The sequence below is a fragment of the Mytilus trossulus genome, chromosome 2, assembly GCF_036588685.1.
Source record: "Mytilus trossulus isolate FHL-02 chromosome 2, PNRI_Mtr1.1.1.hap1, whole genome shotgun sequence".
Lineage (NCBI taxonomy): Eukaryota > Metazoa > Mollusca > Bivalvia > Mytilida > Mytilidae > Mytilus > Mytilus trossulus.
In genome coordinates, this window is record NC_086374.1 from 41128216 (window position 1) to 41135500 (window position 7285).

Here is a 7285-nt window from a genome sequence, read left to right on the forward strand (position 1 = left end):
AAGTTGGATATGGAAATCAGAGGTGTATGGCAAGCCAAAGTGGACAAAAAGAGCTATTTTCTAATATTAAAAAATCATTTCTTGATATTAGAAAATCATTTTTTAATATTAAAAAATGCTCTTTTTGTCCACTTTGGCTTGCCATAGAGGTGAATATACTAGCAGTATTGGACAGTAATGAAATCATATTACAACCTCACATATGCTTCCAACAAAAAAATTGGACGAAGATATAAACATCGCAACAAGGATTTTTATATATACAAATCCTTGATCGCAAGTGTAAAAAAAAAAAAAATCAGCTGAAGTATGATGGACATTTAATTCAGCTTTAACTTAAAAAAGGAAAAGTATAGAACGAAATTATACAGTATGAAAAACAGACGTGCATATTGCTACATCATTCATTTGTGATGGCTGCTTGATTTCACCAAGATTCGTTGTACATAAACATGCTCCTAAAACAGCATATTTGATTTGTAGAAACTGTAATATTGCAAATAAAGATTTTAACGAGAATGCGTCCCCAGTACACGGATGCCCCACTCGCACTATCATTCCCTTTGTTCAGTGGACCGTGAAATTGGGGGGAAAACTATTATTTGGCATTGAAATTAGAACTGAAGATCATGTCATATTAGGGACATGTGTACTCAGTTTCAAGTTGATTGGACTTCAACTTCATCAAAAACATCCTTGACCAAAAACTTTAACCTGAAGTGGGACGAACGGAAGAACGGACGGACGGACGAACGGACGTACAGACCAGAAAACATAAATTGTATACAATCATGATAGGAAATACAAGCACAAGAATATCGTATCCATTGGGAGATATATACCGCATATGCAGGTGCTGCTGGAATGTTGCTACTAATGAAGGGAAAGTTCACAAATAGAAAGCTGAAATCATCTCTTCTGTCGTAAAGTTTTGTTTTCAACCGACCCTCGTTGTAAATTTCTAGGTGTAAGTCAAGATATAAGGCCGACTCAACTGTACCTGTTGTATCCTGTATCTCTAGTTAGATAGAATACTAGAAGATGCATTCAACATAGTCACAACATTTTGAATTATTTAGTGAGAGAACATCATCTTATAGTGGAATGATATTGCTAACTTCTTATCTTTCTTCATAAGTAGTTACTGTATGAAGTCAGCCTCATAATAATAAAGAAACAAGCCGACAAGAAGAGTAGCACAATTGGTTCCCATTGGAAAACCGAAAAGTCTGTTGAAAAACACGTCCTCCGAAAGTAATAAATATGTTGTCAATCAAGGAATCCAGCATTTTGATAATGTCTGATTCAGAGAATGTTTTGTTTGAATCAGAGTGATCTTTTACAGAGTAGGATTTATCCACCCCTCTAAGACAAGATACTTGTATCTACGTTGGCCATTCTTTTTTATGAAACAAAGCAATATACCAACTACTAGTATTTCAAATTTTCTATTAGTTTGGAATGTGGAATACTTGTGTAACGTGTAGAAAAGTCAAATGTTTTAATACTATTGCAAGATGAAAGAGAGTTAGATAGTATGTACTCTAAAAGATCTTTGGATTTTTTTAGTATTCGCATCTGATACACACCACCTCTAGAATAGGCAGTTTCACAATAACTTTGAAGCCCGGCTTTGATTGACGATAAAATAGATAATAAGAATTTAGAAAGAGGTTTCGTGGAGCACTTGAAAGACCCAGCAATATACCTTTTGTAACGGACACTTGTAGTTTAATTAGGTATCCAATACAGTAATGGAAGATCCGGTTCTTCATCTTTGGATGAAATTCCATAAGGAACGTAGAACAGACCTATGATTATCCAGGATTTCCTCTTTGGTAAGTGTCGTGAGGGTATATGTTGAACTTCCAAGAAAATTGTCAATACCTATAATTCGTTTATCAAGCAGCTAATGTAATGAGTTTTACACACAAAAACGTTGTTGTTTGGAGCTTTATCTGCGGAGTAAACAACATATTTGTCATCGAGGTAGGATAAGTGTTTTGCAACATTTTGGTCTTTAAAGATTGACGTAGCATGGGTATTGATAGACCCATTCAGTTTCTTAATTCTGATTTGTATCAACGACCTCACTGTCTTAATCCATTCGGAAAGAGTCTCCACGTCTTCCTTCTCGCGCCTAGCCCATTGTCTGGCATAATCCTCGACTGAATCCATCAAAATTTTAAAGTTGTATTTCCAATTGATGGATTAAGGCTCACGATATTTCGGACCATTCGATAACCCATTTCGCAGGGAAGTGTTATTGACAATATTGAGGTCACCGGTAATAACGTGGCCAGTCGGATTCTATGTGAATTGGAAACTAGCACAAGTGCAATCAGGAGGTCTAGACTTAAAGTAGTCAATATTGAGATCCTGCAAAACGTGTTTGTAATTGAAAATTTCAGTTGCAATAGGTTTGTTATAGGTATGAGAAATGATTGGTGCTGTCTAATCTTTGAAATAAGGAGGTATTTTCGACGGAACTAATTTATGATGAAGGATATTGCCTGAGTTGACGTCATCGAGACCTTTGTTGGTAAAGGAAAGATTTAGAAAATATATTTTCCTTTTATATTTTCCAATGCGAACTGGTTTGAAAAGTCTGTGACTTGCAATATCCGAAATGATAGCTGTAAGTTTGTATTGGTTTTCATGAGGGTTTGTAACAGTGTTTTCCAAACATAAATTGAAAAGAGAACGAAGTTTTGAATGCGTAATAATTAAGTTTCGTGCGAATATGATGAATACATAACGGCTTTTGTATACTAAGTAATTGGCAGCAAGTCATCAATATATACATTATGCAGAGTAGGTGATCTATAATGACGATGACCATGACTGCATCTACGTCGAGGAGTAGAGTTGAAAATATTCATCAAATTCACCGAGCTACACGAAGGACTAGATAGAATACCTATACCATCAGTTTTATCATTGCAACCATATGGTGTCACAGTTCCCAATTGTCTAATCCAGTAGTCTTCTTTTTGACTACGGAAAGGCGTTGCAAGATGATGATGGTTAATAGTGCTGTAACATATATGTTCGTTAATTGGAACTGTTATAGAAACGATGGAATGAGGTGTCACACAGCTTACTCCTCCATAAACTACACCACAATGGCATCCGAATTAAGACAAGCAAATGGATAAAGGAACTTCCCACGAACAGAACCCAACTCCATTAAAGGGAATGCCTATAAGATATTAGTAGTTATCAAAGGTACCAGGATTATAATTTAGTACGTCTACAAAAGACTCATCAGTGACGCTCATATCAAAATATTTATAATGCCAAACAAGTGCAAAGTTGAAGAGCATTTAGGATCCAAAATTTCAAAAAGTTGTGCCAACTACGGCTAATGTCATCTATGCCTGGGATAAGAAAATTCTTAGTTTTTCGAAAATTTCAAGGTTTTGTATACAGGAAATTTATAAAAAATGACCACGTCCTTGATATTCATGTCAACACCGAAATGTTCACGACTCGGCTGGCGATACAATCGGGGATGAAACGTCAACCAGTAGTGGCATCGACCAAGTGGTGTAAATAGTTATCAAAGGTACCAGGACTATAATTTAGTACGCCAGACACGCGTTTCGTCTACACAAGACTCATCAGTGACGCTCATATCAAGATATTTATAATGTCAAAAAAGTACAAAGTTGAAGATCATTGAGGATCCAAAATTTCAAAAAGTTGTGCCAAATACGGCTAAGGTAATCTATGCCTGGGATAAGAAAATCCTTAGTTTTTCGAAAAAATCAAAGTTTTGTTAACAGTAAATTTGTAAAATGACCACATTATTGATATTCATGTCAACACCGTAGTGTTGAATACTGGGCTAGTAATGCCATCGGGGACGAAACGTCAACCAGCAGTAGCATCGACCCAGTGTTGTAAATAGTTATCAAAGGTACCAGGATTATAATTAAGTATGCCAGACGCGCGTTTCGTCTACTTTAGACTCACCAGTGACGCTCATATCAAAATATTTATAATGCCAAACAAGTGCAAAGTTGAAGAGCATTGAGGATCCAAAATTTCAAAAAGGTGTGCCAACTACGGCTAATGTCATCTATGCCAGGGATAAGAAAATCCTTAGTTTTTCGAAAATTTCAAGGTTTTGTATACAGGAAATTTATAAAAAATGACCACGTCCTTGATATTCATGTCAACACCGAAATGTTCACGACTCGGCTGGCGATACAATCGGGGATGAAACGTCAACCAGTAGTGGCATCGACCAAGTGGTGTAAATAGTTATCAAAGGTACCAGGATTATAATTTAGTACGCCAGACACGCGTTTCGTCTACACAAGACTCATCAGTGACGCTCATATCAAGATATTTATAATGTCAAAAAAGTACAAAGTTGAAGATCATTGAGGATCCAAAATTTCAAAAAGTTGTGCCAAATACGGCTAAGGTAATCTATGCCTGGGATAAGAAAAGTTAGACCGCAAATGGAATACGTCATGACAGTATGGGACCCATACCAGTAAAACCACACATATAAAATGTAAAAGTTACATATACGAGCTGCACGATATGTAACCAGCAGACATAGAAATAAATCAAGAGGCAGCAACATAATAACTGCATTACGATGTACAAGCTTACAATAAGACGAAAATTAGCTCGACTCATCATATCATGTGTTACAAAATAACAAACGATCTTGCAGCCATAGACAAAAACAGATATCTACAAAAACCAACAAGAAGTTCAAACCGCAGAGGACAATATACTTGCTTATTACAGCCAGCCGCCAGAGAATGTAAGACATTGTCCTTCTTAAACACAGGATTGGAACAAACTACCACCAGATGCCACCTCAACAAAGTCTCTTGAGATATTCAAGTTTCAAGTGACCAAAATCACAAACTAAATCAACAGAACAATTTGATTTATCCTGTATTAATCTGTTTTTAATCATGTGTAACTTACCAGAATATAAATCATAGTGAATATGGGCAGTTCTTGGAAGTAGTAAAAGAACAAAATCAAGAACAACAAGAACAACAAGAACAACAAGAACAAGAACAAAAGCAATAACAACAACTAGGTTCAACAACAACAACAACAACAACAACAACAACAACGTTGTAGGATTCATCAATTGTTTGGGTATTTGCTTCCATTAAACGCTATGTTTCTACCTAATCAAATCTTTGCTGATAGTTAAATCGTGTAAAACTCAATAAATTCTATCACTTCTTCAATTTACTACAGGCAATTTCTTATGTAAAAGATGTTTGATTAAATCTTATTTTTAGTTATCTAGACCTATCACATGTTTGACAGTTTCATAAAATCTGATTTATTGACAATGATGTGTGACCAAAACAAACACATATATTATAGTCATCTATTATAAAAATAAGGATACAGTAATCTTAACCATTATAAAACAAGTAAATGATAAACAGAAAAGGCATATATATAGACAAAGCACCGTAGCAAAACCAAAAGACAAAAAAACAAAATTTACCATAGCATAATTAAGGGATGTACAAGAAATGAGCCAAGTCAAATGGATATCATCAAAAACAGGCTAAACAGTAAAAGTAATAATATACAAAGACAAATAAAAGAATACTATACAACAAGTTATTAAGAAGAAAAACAATTTCAATGCATTGAAACTATGCTAATGAGGCCATCGTGTCACAGTTACTCCACTCAATGTATTCTATTATTTCTATAAGGTAACAATTGTATTCAATCGAAACAGTAGTGTCTCAGTGGATCGATTTTATCAATTCTATTACTGCAATTAACTAGGGGCGCGATCGTATTTTGAATCAATACGATCGTGCCACAATTGATCAACTCATTCGATTCTATTGCTTCAATTTACTAGATGCACGATCGTATTCAATCGATACGATCATGCCACAGTTGTTATACTCAATCGAATCTATTACTTTCTTCTTTGAAAGGAAATAGAACGAAATAATTTTGTGTTTTTTTTCTGTTTCTGTATTCTATTTCATTTTGAAGAGTTAATTGCAACGGTAGTTGATGTAAAAACGAATTTTGGTTGTGTTGGTTTTAATGATTGTGCCTTCCATTTGAAGGAATATTTGCTTGAATTGGCATCCAATCATTGAATCATTATCAATCCTCTCTATTGTAACGTTTCCAATGATGCCATTAGACGTGAGAACTAAAATCAAGATTTTAACCAGACGTATTATCAAATGCACAATATGTAAATGAAGTAGCCATCTTAAGATAAAACTATTGGAATAAAAGATTAACCGGAGAACAAATTTCCTGTGCGTAATTGTGTTAAAATAGCTTTCCGTTCATTCATACTATCTGTTATGAATGGTCAATGAGCCACTTTGCTCTATTTTTCTAAGCATTTATCTGGAGTAAAAGGAAGCAATGACGACATTTACAATGATTTTTTTTAAGAATTAGTTTATCAGCCAATATCCTTGTTCTGTTAATGATGCTTTCAAAAAATGTGTTCGAGTTAAAACTGTGGTGTTTATCATGAGGACCGGTAGTATGTGTTGAATTTGTTAAATGTCGGACATACTTATCTAGTTCTCTCCAATCATGGTGTATAATTGTTTAAATTTCTGATAATTTTATACTTATTTGAATTAATGATCTTCGTGAGGTAAGGTAGTATGTGTAGAACGAATAGATTAAATATCGGATATACCCATACGTATCTAAATTCAATATCTTCATGAGGTAAAGTAGTATATGTAGAATTGGTTAAATGTCGAATATACTTATTTAAGTTAATTATCATTTGTGTATAAGTAAACATTCCTGTTTACCTGATTTACTCCGTTTTGCATATGATACATAAAAAGACTTCACAGTCTTTTGGTGATGGACAAAATAAGATGCTAGCATGTTTTAGACTATCGCAAAAATATAAATGTAGAAAAGAGGCAATGGGTCCAAGGGAGACCTTCAAAACTTACGAGTCGAAGAGAAGCTGATAATGCCATGTCAATTCATGAAAATTAAGCATATCCTACCTCACTAGTTACTCCTGGTAACTTCACATTCGGACGTTAAATTTCACCCGTGCTGTCACAATTGAGGTACAGAGAGAAAGGGATTGGGGTAACGATATTTGAATCATTTTCATGGGCATCTATGATACAAATATTCAAATACGGTCAAACAACTTGTGAAGATGGTCGTAATAATTTTGAAGGGATTTTGAATATAACAATCTATCAATATAACACATTTGTTTGTCTAATTACCATAGTGTCTGATTTTGTTTTCAGCCATGAACAGC